General features: G+C 37.0%; 1 pseudogene; it reads left to right on the top strand.

Moving 5' to 3' along the window:
• Positions 1-323: 323 nt before the first annotated feature.
• LOC118834248 lies at positions 324-1,120 on the top strand (annotated as a pseudogene).
• The last annotated feature ends 15,443 nt before the right edge of the window (positions 1,121-16,563 follow it).

Here is a 16,563-nt window from a genome sequence, read left to right as displayed (position 1 = left end):
TACAGATGTACATTGAATAATTTGTATGAATTTAGCCAAGTCATGTAACATTTCTCAGATTGACTTTACAGTAAAATAAGGGCAATAGATTACAGAGAAGCTGATATTTGGAGCTAGGGTTGAGGAGTCCTGCTGCTGGTGCCTAGTCACCACTGAGAGTCAGCAGGCAAAGAGCCAATCCTGAGGATCAAGCCAGGTTGCCACCCACAGGCCCCAGGAGAGGTGGTTAAAGCTGTGTGAGTATATGCTTGAGGCTGGGTGGGGGAAGGGTACAGAGGGAGAAGGTGATGGTGGGTCCCAGAGGCCACAGCAGTAGCTGCATCATGGATGAGTTCTTCACCAAGGAGCTGGACCCACGGACTGAGCAGCTCAATTAAGGCAAGCAACTCAGAATCTCAGATCAAGAATCAATTGGTTGCCAATGACCAAACACAAGGTACTTCTTTATGCATGATTATATTGACACTAGATAGTCTGCAATTAAAACAGTAATGCTGCTTGCAGCTCTTAAGGTTTTGTTTACCATGAAGGTATCACTATTCTTTGAGGAAATTATGAAAGTAAAAATCAGACAAGTGTATGGTTTCTATGATGAGTGTTTAAGAAAATATAGAAACGCAAATATTTGGAAATATTTTACAGACATTTTTGATTATCTTCCTTTAACTGGCTTGGTGGATGGTTGGATTTTCTATCTGCATGGTGGTCTCTCAACATCCATAGATACACTGCATCATGTAAAAGCACATGACCACCTTCAAGAAGTTCTCCAATAAGGGTCTAACGTGCAAGTTGCTGTGGTCAGATCCAGATGATTGTTGGGTTTGGGGTCTTTCTTCTTGAGGTGCTAGACTACATTTGGGCAATATATTTCAGAGACATATAATCACGTCAGTTACATCACATTGGTGTCCAGGGATCACCAAATGGTGATGGAGGGATATAACTGCTTCCATGACAGGAATGTAGTAGCAATATTTAATGCTCCAAACTATTGTTACAGTTGCTTTGACCAAGCTCCAACCATGGCACTTGATTATACTCTTTCTTGCGGTTTGACCCAGCACCCTATAGAGGTGAATGACAAGTTACTCGTGGTACCCCAGACTACTTCCTCTAATTCTATTTTGAACTTGTACAGTATTGCCATGAAGTATACATTGACCTAAAAAAAATGTGAAGAGCAACAGTAGCTCCAAAATGTGAGAAAATAGGTAACATTCAAAAAACTGGTTTTCATATGCACCAAAAGATGTGGTAGATAATACAAAGCTTCTTGTCATCAATAGTCTTGACCACTTCAGAATGAACCAATTCATTGTATGCTGAAGCAAGAATGTTGGTCAAACCGGTTTCTGGCATTAGCTATTTATAGTTAATTTTTTTGTCTGAAAGACTTCAAATATTAACACCTCTTGAATACATTTTAACTTTCCATTTAGCTCTAGGTTTAATCAGGATGACTGTAGATAAGGATAGCAATCATTGGTGTTTGAAGAGAGTTTGAAAAATAAGTACCATGACCTCCCCTCTATTTGTGAGTTTTGAAATTGTTTTGTTTATTTTTAGGGAAAACTGTTTAATTTAATTGTATGGTTTGTCTGCACTCGGTTTATTTTCCTTCCCAGCCTAATCCCTTCATTGTTCTTTGTTACTGTCAGATACTGGTGAGTTGTTTTGAACTGAACTGTTTTGTATTTTTCCTGTAAGATGTTACTGCACAGGAGTGCTGCAGTTTTTTTCATAATAAACTTGTGAACTAAATACGGAAAAATGGCAAAATTTGATTGTAGCAAAGGACAGACTGGTGTTCTTTTATTCAAACAAAAAACAAATTCTTAAATTATTGAATTCCAGGTAAAGAAAAAAATCAAGGCTACTTCAGAAAGGGGTGAATGGATTACTTAGCCTCCAAGTTCTCTTACACATCTATAGATGAATTAATTCAAAGATCCAAACATATATGACATATATGTATATGTATACACACATGTTTAAGTCCAATAGCATGTGTCTCTACTTATTTTGGGGGGGTGTCTGGTCTTATTATTTAATAGGTTTAATGAAACCATAATAAGAAAACTCCTGTGAACTTCATGAGTTTTGTAAGAAACTAAGTGAAATGCCCATGGCACACAAGTATGGTAGAAAAACTTGATTGTACTTGGGACTTTCTAATTTCAAGTTCAGTCTTCATTAAGCCATGCGGTTTCTCATATCTATGTTAACTTTATAAATTGTTCTTTACATATTACTACTGTCAAGGGAATAAAAATCTAGAGACACATAATTGACCTACGGAAACTGATTCTACTCCAGAAAGTGGTTTGGAGCCAAAACTAAAATTTAAAAAATGCTGACTCTATGTGGAGATAGTTTATTTTTGATAAATACAATAATATTTGACTACTTCCTTTGGCAGTAAAGGACAAACACCCAAAGGACTGGTTAAAAACATAAATGCCAACTAGAGAAGGATACAAAGTTGACCTCATAATTATTATTAAGACTTCATGTGTTGAGATCTATGACTGAAATTTTGCTCTCTAGGAATATGTCTTATTCAAAATGGAAGAGGCCATGTAAAAGGGCACTGGATAGAATGAGTAGCAAGATGTATGCTTTTGTGAAAATCTAGGAGCTGGAGAGAAGGAGTTAGAGATTGTTTGAGTGAATATCTAAAAGGGTTAAATCAGACCAGGATGCAGCATAGTAGTATACTCTAGACCACATGTACAGAAACAGGAAATAGATGAGAAGATTGGGAATTACATCACAAAAGTGGCATAGGGGCATAGTATGGAGAATTATGTGGATAATAACTTGAGTACTCCCTCTATGTTCTAATCAGAGTAGTTTGTAATTTTTAGGTTGCATTAGTAAGCACTTCATCCATTCAAAGGTTGAGGAACTAACTATGGATATGTCTATTTTGGGCCTGTTTCTCATTAACCAGGATGAAATTGGTGCTGGAGTGGAAATGAACACACTACCTTAGAATGTGTAATAGAGAAAAAAGGGGGGAAAATCCACATTGTGACATACTCCATCTGGCCTCAAAAGAAAAGCTTCAGATACTCATTATCTCCAGCTCTTTACAGATCAACCTAGATTCCCTGGGAAGCTCACTTAAAGCTGAGGTTGGACTTATGTCTTGAATCTTTCCCACAAACAGAATAGAAAGGTGCTCAATATATAATGTTGATCAAGGATGACAGATGCTTATTTCCTAAAAACCTAAGTAACATTTAAAATACAAATGACTTGTAAGCACTCATTGACAAAACTTTAAACATGAAGCAGTAGCTAATAATTCCTTTTATACTCTGTCATTGCATTTACACTTACAGCATTGAAGCATAGGAACTTTTGGACCAGTGAATTGCCATTTCATCTTCATTTGTTCTCTGAACTATCTAAGTACTCCCTTAAAATCCATGCCTTTTTCCTTGGCCTCATATTCCTATGATAATCATCTCCTTCCATAAGTATTATAGGAGCTTCAGGAACAACTTCCTATGATGCCACTGGCACTGACTGAAAACCCTAGGGATCACAAAACTCCTGAGATAGACACTTTGTAAAATAAAGAAATCTTCCAGAATCAATGTTTGATCAACTGTGCTCAGAGGAAGAAACAGACGTCAGAGCCTTGAGGTCATGATTCAAGTTCTCTTGGCCACTTCAAATACCTGAGGGCAGCCGTCACATTCTCTTCATTCTTCTCTAGTCTAAGCCAAATGTCCTAAATTCCTTTAAGTAGTCCTAAACTCCTCACATAGTCAGTAGGTTGGAAAATGATCCTTCTTCAGTCACTTGTCCTCAAAGTAACAGAAAGTAGAAGAGGAACTATTAGGGAGAACAGAATGACAGATCTGATGGTTTCAGTGTGCCTCCAAAGAAACACATTTGACATCAAATCAACAGATACAGGGTAATCTACTTAGCAGTGAACTGGAGCTCAAGTCAAGAAATTCCTTTTACCATCTGTACTTAAAGTAGTATGGCATTGGGTGAATAATATAAGTGGTTTATACTCTTGCTTCACTTATAAAATATTACTGTTTCCTTGACACTGAATTCCAGGGAAATTGTCTGTCTCCATTGAACTATCCAGTATGATAGCATTTTGAAATTTGGCAACAATATGTTATATAAATTTAAAGCAATGCATTAGTATTTTACTGTCTTAGAAGAGTGTAACACTGAGAAAGATGCCTAATTAATTGGCATTGTGATATATCAGTAAGTTGGGTTCAGGATGAGTCATAATGAGTCAAGAAGTTGAACTCCATAGTTCTTTTGTCATGGCCTAATGACTTGCATGACCTTTGTCCTCTTGAGTAAGGGCAATGATACTTTCCAGAATGCATGAGAATGTTGTCTCCAAGATTATATCCACCCTTTCTACAGAATATGAGAGACAATATTACTTAGATATTTAGGGCCTTCTAAAGTCTATTTCTAAGGTTTCCATTGTGTTACTGAGAAGTCATTCATTGCTGGTCATTGCATAATGTTGCTGATACTCTATACAATGTTTTCATGGATCTGTTCATTTCACTTTGCATTACTTCATACAAGTCTTTCCAGATTTTTCTGAAATCCACCTGTTTTTCATTTTTTATGGCACAATATACTCCATTACATTCCTGTACCACAGCTTATTAAGCCATTACTCAATTGATGGGCATCCCCTCACTTTCCATTATTTTGCCACCACAATAATGATGGCTATATTTTTGCACTTGTAGTTCTTTTTTACATTTTTATGATATTTTTGGGAAACAGACCTAGTAGTGGTATTTCTGCATCAAAGGGCATGCATGGTTTGGTTGTCCTTTAGGCATAGTTCCATATTGCTCTCCATAACAGTTGGTTCGGTTCATAACTTCACCAATAGTGCATTAGTGTTTCAATTTTCCCACATCCTCTCCCACATTTACCATTTTCTTTTTTTGTCATATTATCCCATTTTATAGGTATGAGGTAGTACCTCAGAGTTGTTTTAATTTGCATTTCTCTAATCAATAGTGATTTAGGACACTTCCTCATATGCCTACAGATAACTTTGATTTCTTCATCTGAAAACTGCCTGTTCATATTCTTTGACCATTTATCACTTGGAGAATGGCTTATATTCTTATGAATTTAACTCACTTCTTTATATTTTTGGCAAATGAGACCTTTATCATAGACACTTGACTAAAGTTTGTTTCCCAACTTTCTGCTTTCCTTCTTATCTTGGTTTCATTGGCTTTGCTTGTACAAAAGCTTTTTATTTTAATATAATCAAAATTATCTATTTTACATTTTTAATGACCTCTGTCTCTTGTTTGGTCATGAATTCTTTCCTTTCCCATAGATCTAACAGGTAGATGATTTCTTCCTCATCTAATTTGCTTATGGTGTCACCCTTTATGAATAAATCATGCACCCATTTTGACCTTATCTTAGGAAATGAAATAAGATGTTTATCTATACCTACTTTTTGTTCCCCAGCAGGTTTTGTCAAATATTGAGTTCTTATCCTAAAGGCTAGCATCCTTGTTTTTTATCAAACACAAGGTATCTGTGGTGATTGGCTACTATGTCTCATGTACTATTTCTTAGTCCATACCAGATAGTTTGATGATTACTGCTTTCTATATAGTTTGAAATCTGATATTGTTAGGCCATTTTCCTTTGCATTTTTGTATTAATTCTCTTTAATATTCTTGACCTTTTATTCTTCCAGATGAATTTTGTTAGTTTTTTTCTGCTTCTATCAAATACATTTTTGGTAGTTTGACTGGTATGGCACTAAATGAGCAAGTTGGTTTAGGTGGAACTCTTATTTTTATTGTATTGGCTTGGCCAATGCATGAGGAATTTATATTTTTCCAATTGTTTAGATCTGACTATATTTGTGTGAAAAGTGTTTTGTAATTATGTTCATATAGTTCCTGGGTTTGTCTTTGATCATTTTCTTAATAGCAAAACTGTGTATTTCCCTCCAACTTTTTTCCTAGTTTTTTTTTTTCCTCTCTCCTTTTACCCTTTCCATCCTCATCAGTGTTTTGCTTCTGTCTACCACTTCCCCTGATCTGCCCTCCCTTCTGTCATCTTCCCTTTTTTATTTTTTTTCCTCCCCTCCTACTTCCCTGTCAGGAAAGATACATCTCTATATTCAACTAGTTGTATATATTATTCCCTCTTTGAAGCAAAACTAATGAGAGTAGAGTACAAGCAGTGCCCATTGCCTAACCTCCCATCTCCTCCACTGTAATAGGTCTTTCACACCTCTTCATGTGAAATAATCTACCCTACTCTATGTCTCCCTTCCATTTGCTGTACTCTTCTTGCTCATCCCTTACTTATGTTTTATTTCATTCCCTAAAACTCACTTTATACTCATACCTTCTGTCTATGTAAGTTACTTCTATCTATACAATTGGGGTACAATTTTTAGGAATTACAAGTATCATTTTCCAATGTAGAGATATAAACAGTTCAGCTCTACTGAATCAGTTGTTTTCTTTTTCCTTTTTACATGTTTATGCTTCTCTTGGATCTTGATATTGGCAATCAAATTTTTGCTCAGTTCTGGTCTTCTCTTTATGAAAGTTTAAAAACCTGAATGATTATTTTTCCCTTGATGTATTATGATTAATTTTGTTGGGTAAGTGATTCTTGGTCCTAGGTCCTTTGCCTTCTAGAATATCATGTTTCATGACCTCTGATCCTTTAATTTTATACTTGTCAAGTCCTGTGTCATGCTCACTGTGACTCTCTGATATTTGAATTGTTTCTTTCTGGCCACTGGCAATATTTTTCCCCTTGACCTGATAGTTCTGTAATTTGGCTAGAATTTTCCTTGGAGCTCTTATTTTTGGATGTCTTTGCTGAGGTGATCAGTGAATTCTTTCAATGCCTATTTGCCCTTGTTCCAGGGCAGTAGGGTGTTTTTACCTTGATAATTTCTCAAAAGATCTTCTCCAGGTTCTCCTTTTAACAATAGCTTTCAGGTAGTATAACGATTTGTCTCTCCTGGATCTATTTTTCCAGATCAATTCTTTTTACCATGAGGCATTTTATATTTTCTTCAATTTTTCATTCTTTTGAATTTGTTTGATTAATTCTTGATATCTCATAGAATCATTAGCTTCCACTTGACAAATTCCAATTTTAAGGAGTTGTTTTCCTCAAGTACCTTTGTAGTTTATTTTCTATTTGACCAATTGTACCTTTTAAGGGGTCCTTTTCTTCAGAGGACTTTTCTGTCACCTTTTCCATTTTGCCAATTCTACTTTGTAAGCAGATGTTTTCTTTTTCTAAGTTGTTGACTCTGTTTCCATAATTCTCTTGCATTGCTCTCATTTCTTTTCCCAACTTTGCTTCTACCTCTCCTACGTGATTTTTAAGCTTCATTTTGATCTCTTCCATGAGTTCTTTCTGGCTTTAAAACCACTACCTGATTTTCTTTAGAGTTTGGTCCATAGGTGTTTTGGTAGTGTTGTCCTCTTCTGTGCTTGTGGCTTAATATTCCCAGTCAGGAAAAGAACTTTTTTTTTGATCAGTTTGTTTTTTGTTGGTTTTTACTCATTTTTGGCTATTTTACTTTCTCTTAAACTGGAGATTTGCTCCCCTGGTGGAAGGAGCACTGTCTCAGGCTTCTTGTGCCAGTGGCTGCAGGTCTTGGCTGTTTATTTGGTGCTGCACTGATGTTGCCTTGAGTCCCACAGGGCACCCTTGCATCTGGTGCTGTGCTGAGAGTTTGCTGTAGGCCCCTGGCAGCTTGTGTGCTGCAAAGCTTGGGTCCTAGTGGTAGTATCTGGTGTGTTCTGAGGCTGGTTTGGTGTTTCTGTCTTTCCCTGGGGCTACACTGAAAGACTTGACTGTCTGGTTGTAGGTGGCTTCTTGTTTGCTTAGGTACTCTTGGGTTGGTGCCTACCTGTTTGCCCAGGGACATGATGAAGCACTTGGTGGTTCTCAGAGCTGGAGTCTGCTCATTTTCCTTGCTAAGCTGAGGCACTTTGTGGGGTCAGGGGTCCTGATGTTGGCCTTTGTCTTCTCCAATGCACTGGGGCTCAGGATCTACACCTCGTTTGCTGAGGTGGAGTTTGCTGCTTAATTGCTAGGATTCTTCCAGTCCTCAATGGTAATCACCTTTTACCCAAGAGAGACAGACTTTTCTTGCTGTTCTTCTAAGTAACTTGGTCTCAAAAAATAATTTCATGCCATCTTTTTTCTGGTCCTGCTATTCCAGGATTTGTTTTGCGGTGCTATTTTATGTTGTTTAGAGGTGAATATGAGAGAGTTACAGCAATTCATTATTTACTCCACTATCTTGGCTCCCAGAAGTTAATATAGTTTACATAATAGCTATAGCTATATAGAAATTCCTTTAAATCTATTAAAGGAAAGTTTTGGAGCCTGGAAAGTAAAAAAAATGTATACGTCAGAACCTGCTCAGATCTGTTTGTAGTTTTGTATTGATTGGTGATCAAAATATGAAGTTATTTTAATTTTTTATCTCCTTTTTTTAGTTCTCTTAATGTGGAACATCTCTCCACTTCTTTCATTTCCCTCTTTTCTACTTTCCTCTTCTCTCCTCCACTCTTTTTTTCCTTTTTCAAATAATATCTTCCAAATACATCTTATTTATTACTTGGTTTTGGAAATATTCACCTACCACTTCACCCTCTACCTCAAAACTGAACATTCTCTTGCAACAAGAATAACAACAAATAAGCCAAAATAAAATCCTTCTATGTCATCATCCATATTATATATCATGTACAACATGTACATCATATAAATTTGACAATGTACAGTGTACAATATTCTATGCTAGTAATCTGCTATGCATCTACAAAAGGAGGTACTTCCACTTCATTAATTCTTCTAGTGCTATTATTGCTTTTCAGTCATTCATATTCTGACTTTCTTTTAGTGACTTTTTTGTTTACAACACTGTGACTTTCTTATGTCCTTCTTTTTTCAGTTCTTATAATCTCAAATTTAAAAATATTAACATTCTTATATTGCTGAGAATTATTTTGTCTAATGACAATATGAAGTAGTGTTCTGCTTTAAACAACTCAGCAATTATCCTCTCTTTAGTGTTAATAGTTAGTACATGGTAAAGTTTAAATTAATATTTGTATCTCACAGATATTCCAGAGAATCCCTTCCCATAATGGGCTCCAATTCTGAGCTCAGGTGTACCCAGATTCATGTTCCCAGCTACCTAAGGCAAAGGTGAGCCAGGCTGTTTTCCCTCTCTCTGGTTCATCATACTAGCTGCCCCATAATTCTCAAGTAAATTTCTTAAGGATTATTCTTAAGGTATTCCCAAGAGTAGTTAATAGATTCCCTAAAAGTTAGTAGTTAATAGATTCCCTAAAAGTTACTTAGTGAATAATGCAGCTCTCAAGCATAAGACAGCTGTATATTTCCTCCATCAGAGAAAATTCTTAAAATTAAAAAGAAAACCTCAAAATTGTGCATAAACAAATATGGGGGATAAATATTAATCCATCTCACAAAATGTTACTGGTGATGTTTCTCTTTTTTTCTAAGAAGCAATGATGTTTTATAAGTCACTTCCAATAATAAGACCAGCACCTGACCTTAGAACTCAAACTTATTGGGCAGCAGCCACATCTGGAAATGGCCACTTCACTGAATGATTGGTCACTGGCCTGTGATCAGAAAAGAAAAAAGAAGAAAACTACCAGGGACTTAAACTTATTAGACAAGCACAGATTCTTAGTACCACATGCTTATAGACTTATCTGCTGCAGGATGGGAGAAGGAGGAGAATAATTCTCACCTTTGTTCAAAGTCCAAGGAAGAAAAGAGAGAAGAACAGAAGAGGGAATGGGAGGGGAGGAGAAGGGAGGAGAAAGAAAGAGATTACAAAGGTTGGCACAATTTAAGTGAACCTCATTTACAGACATTAAAGACTAGGCTCAGAATTCAATTCTTTGCAATGCCTCTGTTTCTCTCTTTGTTTAAATGCAGTGCTATTGATTTCTCTAATTACATAGAACATCCATTTGTCCAAGAGTTGGCACTTTCTGTTTCATAACTCACAGAAAGACTCTAAACTGGTTTATACACCAAAGAAGCCAGGTTTCTTATCTTGTGTTCACAACCAGTACTGCTTGGGTGTGAATTATGCATTATAAATGTTAAATAGCCTTGCTTCTAGAGAACATCAGCATTTTTGTAGATAGGTGATTTAAAATTACCCCTCCCCCTTTGTAGCTGTCTCTCAAAGAATGTCATAAAAGCATTTCTGTATGACATATGGTTTACCAAAAGTTGAACAATGGGAATCACATTAGCATTTTGCAGAGGAAGAATGTAAATAGAAAATGGTTTCCTGAAACAAGTCCAAAGAGAGACAGACTGTGCGTTCAATGGAGAAAAGGAGAAACGACTGCCAGTAATGCTTTCAAAGCTCTTTGAGATCATTTGATAAAAATGGCAACAGTAGATCAGAGAATCACAATATCAAAGATTGGATCAACTTACCTCTGAATAACTGATAGAGGCCCACAATGTATCCAAAGAAAAAAAGGGAGGGAAGAAAATATCTCTCTAATTCCTTCTCCACACTACACGATGGCCACAAGCTGAAAAGTCTACTGTGTTCCAATGTAGAAGTGGGTAGCACTGTTAGTGAAGGGCAACTGCATGAAATACATAGTCCTTTAAAATTTGCAATGTATTTTAACTTATGTTATCTCTTTAGAGTATCATGGGGAAGGCATTATATATATATATATATATATATATATATATATATATATATATATATATATGTGTGTGTGTGTGTGTGTGTGTATATATATATATGTGTGTGTGTATATATATATGTGTGTGTGTGTGTGTGTATATATGTATATATTATATATATACTTTATTCCCCATTTTTTATGGATGAGAGACCTGGAGCTCCAAGACATTGACTTATACATGGTCATGTAGCTAGCAAAATCGGAGAAAAGATTTGAACCTTGGTCTCCATGGTTGCAGTGCTAGTATTTAATTTGTTCTTCCCCTCTGCTTTTCTAAATCTAGACTGATCTCAAGTATAGAAATTTTGTATTTGTAGAAAGTAGAAATTACATACTACAAAAGTGCTAAAAGTTATGTGATATTGGAGATAGGGAAATATGTTCTACTAATATGAAATAATTCTAAATTATTTTCTGAAGGTGACCTCATATTCTATTAAACCATTCTTTAAAAGAGTGGAACATGAAGGCTGAAGTGAATTTAGAGTCAGCATCCAGGGAAAGAACAGTGTGATATAGTGCAAAGGGAAGCACACTGAGGAGTCAGAAGATTTAGCTTTGCACTGGAAACTCCATTCATACTCACTTTCCAACCCACTCCCCTCTGATTGTTGTTTCCTTTGCCCTGGAATGTCAAATTATCTCAGCCTCTTCCCACATTGAGCGCTTCACAGTTCACCAGCTTAGGTCTCTTCTACAACTGACTTTTGCATGGTTGGAACTGGCCCCAGTTGGGTGCTGTGCTCTTTTTCTCAGTTTTGATAGAGTGTTGCATAGCTTCCCATATGCACAGAGTCCAGACCTAGTGACCTGACCCACTCCATCTATTCCTCAGTTCCCTATCGTGGCACCTGCAGTTCAGAACTTTGTAGGACCAGTGCCGCTGGATTTCACTTGTTGTTATTAGGCTTTTATTCCTGAAGACCTATATCCAAGATGCATACAAAGGCCCCAGAAATTGCTGGTGTGGAGTTGGGGTTTTCATGACACTGGGAAGAGTGAAGTGGGACCAGGGTGTAGGATTTGGTTTTGTAAGCCTGCATCATGTCTGGGGCTAGTACAGCCTTACAGCTTGTAGCATGGGAGGTGGGGGAGGGCTGCTGAGTGATTTCCAATTCATGGTTTTGTTTCTGCTCTTTTTAACCTTTTGGATTCTGGGAGTCCTAGACCATGGAGAGAGATGAAGTTGCTTTATCTTTGGCACATAATTCCTGTTTTGGAGAAGTTTGAGAGGTTGTGGAGACCAGAGGAAATGTTTAATTCTCCATCTTAATGTTCACATGATCTGGAGACTACATTTTTAAAAATATATAACTTACACTTAAATCCTGCTCAATTACTCTATAATGATGTGTAAATTGTCCTTGCTCTTCAAAGCCTATGATAATGGACTGAAAACTCTAGAAGGTTCTGCCACATTGGAAAAGCCTGGAGATTGATCCATAGACTATGTCTGTTAATCCAGCCAATTGTGATAGTTTCATAATTGGAAGAATGAATACTTGATGATTAATGTTTTGCACCACATTAATGTAAAGCTCCCCCCAATATTCTCTTCTTCAAGCTAAATAATTCTATTTCTTTCAATGGGTCCTGGTGTGACATGATCTCTAGTCTTCTCACCAATCTGACTGTCCTCCTCCAGTCATGGCAACTAAAGCCAAATAAACTATGTTTCAGCAGAATGCGACAACCACCTCCTTCATTCTGGATTTTGTGCTTTCTTTCTTTTAAATATTACCTCTATATGCCCTACACATTTTCCACACTGTCAAAATGTCTACTAATTCATTAACATGGGCCCAGCTAAAATCTTGCTCACTTTCATGAACATGAATTCTCATAGGCACTAAATTAATATGCATGTGTGTACATACACATACAACACACACATATGAACATATACATATATATGTATAGATATATTTTAATGGTGAGTACAATAATAGCATGTAAAACTTACTCTTGGGATATAGCATTATTCACTTAATAGATTACAAGCTCCTTAAAGCAGGAACTACACCTTATTTACTTTTGAATCTTCAAAATATATTTTAATGTATTGTACATTTTTTGAGGGGGAGTTGTAACCTGTGAGTTCATTGATGTAGGTGATTCGCATCATGAAAACTGTTCACCAATGCAAATCATGATCTCTTCTAGAACTTACAGGTTTGGTTATTTTTTTTTTGAGTTGCCTTAGTCACTGAGAGATTGACTTACCCGTGGTGATAAAAATGTATCAGAGGATTCTGACTCTCCTTATTTTCCACCCATGATTCAATCGCATGCCTTCTGCCACACTGGACCCCTCTTTCCCATGGCCAATGTCTTTCTGGGATCTCTAGTTTTGGTCCAATCCCAGGCCAACCATGCTTCATTCCCTTCACAACTATGCTACTAACTCTGTGGACTTTGCCACCCTGCTTCCATGTGTCACTTCCTCCGGTTTTCCTTTTAAGTTCCCTCTCTTATGTATTCTTCCCACATTGTAATGTAAGCTCCTGGAGGGCAGAGTTTGTCTTACTTTTCAGTGGTATTTATACCTCTGAGGCTTAGCACACTGCCTGACACAGACTAATTGCTTAATAAATGCTTATTCCCTGTCATAATAAAAGTTTTGTGCTTCCTGTTGCCTGCCCGCCATGGGTACACAGTAAATATGTGAAAGAGGCAATGCTTGAATCCAAGTCTTCACCTTTTAAATCTTTAATAAATGATTGTTGAGTGAATTAATTAGTTAATGAACAAATGGTAACAAAATGCTAGGATGTGGTTCTTCAGTTGTTCAGTCATGTGGGACTTTTCATGACCCCATGGAACAATGGATGACCTGCTGTCCTCCACTGTCTCCTGAAATCTATCTAACCTCATGTTCATTGCTTCTATGTCACTATCAAAATGTTAGGTATTGTACATAATTTGAGCAGAATTATTTGTTACATTTCAAAATATAAGCAATCTAACACTCATTTAACTAGCCACCAATTTATTCTTCAGGTATAGCTTTCTCATGAAAATCACACTTATTAAGGATCACTAATTTTGAGGGCCCAAAATTTTCAATTTAAAATAAGAATTCCATTTCATTTCAGGGGCCCAGCTGTGAATAAGAGGAACTTTCATTACCATCCTATAAACAAAAATATGTCAATATGGTGATAGAATTTGATCTGATTCTTTCTTTTCATTCATCCTCCTCCAGACCCATAACTAATCCATTATTATGACGTCTTACTATGAAGCACAGACTATTTGTCAAAAATATTGTTTCTTGAAAAGACAGATTTGCAGGGAAATCTGTACATCTGTGCTTGGAGAAGCTCATAATTTTCTCTAACTCTCCTGGCTGTCAATTAAACTGTAAAATTGTTCTGGAACATGTGCCCATCAGATGCCATTGATTTGGTTCTACAACTCATGGGGATGTCCAGCCTAAAGTAATCCCTCATTATTTTTCATTTTTTCAAAGATATTTATTTTCCCCAAATCTTTAGGAGAATATTCTTTTTCCCTCCCTTTAGAACTGAATATGAGCTTAAACAATAGCTTGGATGGGGATCTGTAAAACCCTCTAGTAGGAAGACTATTCTTTCATGAAATTCCAATTTTTTTAATTCCTTACTTGCTGCTTAGCTGTGACACAAACTGGTTTTGAAAAATGAGGACACTGGAGTTTCACTTTTAACCAGGCCCCAGTGGTAAAAATCCTAATCCTTTCTAGATAACAAAACCTTCTTTCTCACATTAAGCTCCTCTGGCCTTAATCAGTAGGAGAGAAGCATTCAAAGCCCAGAGTATTAGCCTTTCACTGTCCCCTCCCCTTTCCCTTCAAATTGCCAAGGAAAACAAACCAAGCAAGAACATCAGTGAACCGAAGAAAGTAAGTTTAAGTTCTGATCTCACTAACTCTTTTCCCAAATCAAACAGCTGTAAGGAATTCAAATTTCTAGCTTCTTCATTAGAAAGAAAAAACATTGAAGATTTTCCACAGAGCTTTGTCTAGGTACAAAAAATATTTTTCAGCCAAACTTATTTTCCCCAGATCCTGAACATAGTTATACCAATGAGTCTGAAAGACTCAAAATAATTTTGCTAGTATCCAGAATGGTGAGGATTGCGTTTCTTTTTTCATTATCTGCCTAGGGCAGACTCAGTCACCATCATTTGCATTCTTGCAACCCTTGAATTTAAAAGTAAAGCATACTAAATGGGGCATTTATTTTAGGTATTCCTTGGCTACCCTAGCCTGACAAAGTCTTAATGGCAGATGAATAGGACATAATGCATTGATTGGATGAGATCTTGCTGAGTTGCAGTGTCTCAATTATTTGTAAAGTGCCAAAATGAGCCAGGATTGTCAAAAGCAAATCAGCAATTAATTAATCATTCAATTCAGGAATCAGATTAACAAGTAGGTAAGAAATATAGATAGAGAGATAAGAGAAGTAATAGGTGTTGACAGAAAAATGTGTGTGCATATGTACATATATAGCTAATATATTTAACTTTATATATATATATATATATATACACATGTATGTAGTATATATAGTTTTTTATGTAGAGTAGATGTTCTAAACATTCTCTTTCTCTCTCTTTCTCTATGTGTGTGTGTGTGTGTGTATGTACACACACAGAATCTTTATAATTCTGTACATGAAGATTATGTGTCTATACACATTATGTGTGTGCATGTCTGGGTGCAAGAAACAGTAACAATGATGATAAAGACTTCAAAAATCTGAGAAACTTTGCAATATCAAAACAGAAAAAGAAACAGGAGTTAAAAATTGCAGTTGAGGTACAGATCAGAACAAGGACCAAGAGGTCAGAAGAAAAGAAGTAGAAAGAGACACTGTGGGGGGAGGAAGCAATATAATACTTAAATATATGTTAATAATAAGAATTAATAATAACTCAGATAAGAGCTCCTTTTAATGGTAAAACATTTTAGTTCACTTGATCCTCAATATAAAGAGACAGGGGGGCTGAGCCAAGATGATGGACTAAAATCAGGGACTTGTTTGAGCTCTCCCCCAAAGGCCTCCATATTAATTTAAAAAATTACTGTAAACAAATGCTGGAGCTACAGAACCCGTAAAATGACAGAGTGAAACAAGTCTCCAGCCCAAGACAGTCTTGAAGGACAAGGCAAATTTCTATGGCAAGATGCTGGGAGCAGAGCTCAGCCCAGTGTGGGCCACACTGGCACAGACTGGGCCAGAGCAGACTGGGTGAAGCAAGCCTCAGGGCACTGAATCACTGGCAGTTGTGGCATTTTTTTTACATCTCAACCCACAAACACCAAAGACAATTTAGCTTGTCAGTGGGAAACTGTTTGACAAAGAGTGTGGGTCAAGCCCCAGGCCCAAGGTGGCAGAGGTGGCTGCAGCAGCAGAGGCAGCAGCATCTGCTTCAGAGCTCCAAGCCCACAGACAGTGTGGGGATCACGTGGCTGATGAGAGGGGTAGTGCAAGAATCTCTTTGCTAGTGCTGAGGCAGGATTCTCTTGCTTTGCCTTGCTTGGATTTGGGTCACAGTCCTCGTTGGTGGTCCCGAGGTGAGAAGGAACACTGTTGTGGAAGAGCTTGTGGTGGCTGTGGAGACGGTCGCAGTTTCAAGGTAGAAAAGAGTGCTTAATGTCATTCACAGACCAGAGCACTGGCCAGAAGAGACGTAAACACTTCTCCTTGGATCACACCATCTCAGAAGAACTGAAAATTTACAGGTGCCTACAAATAGCTCTGAAATTAGCTGCACAAAACCCCTG

Source organism: Trichosurus vulpecula, chromosome 1 (genome assembly GCF_011100635.1).
Source record: "Trichosurus vulpecula isolate mTriVul1 chromosome 1, mTriVul1.pri, whole genome shotgun sequence".
Lineage (NCBI taxonomy): Eukaryota > Metazoa > Chordata > Mammalia > Diprotodontia > Phalangeridae > Trichosurus > Trichosurus vulpecula.
The sequence above is the reverse complement of the archived record's forward strand: the minus strand, read 5'-3'. Positions and strand labels throughout refer to the sequence as shown.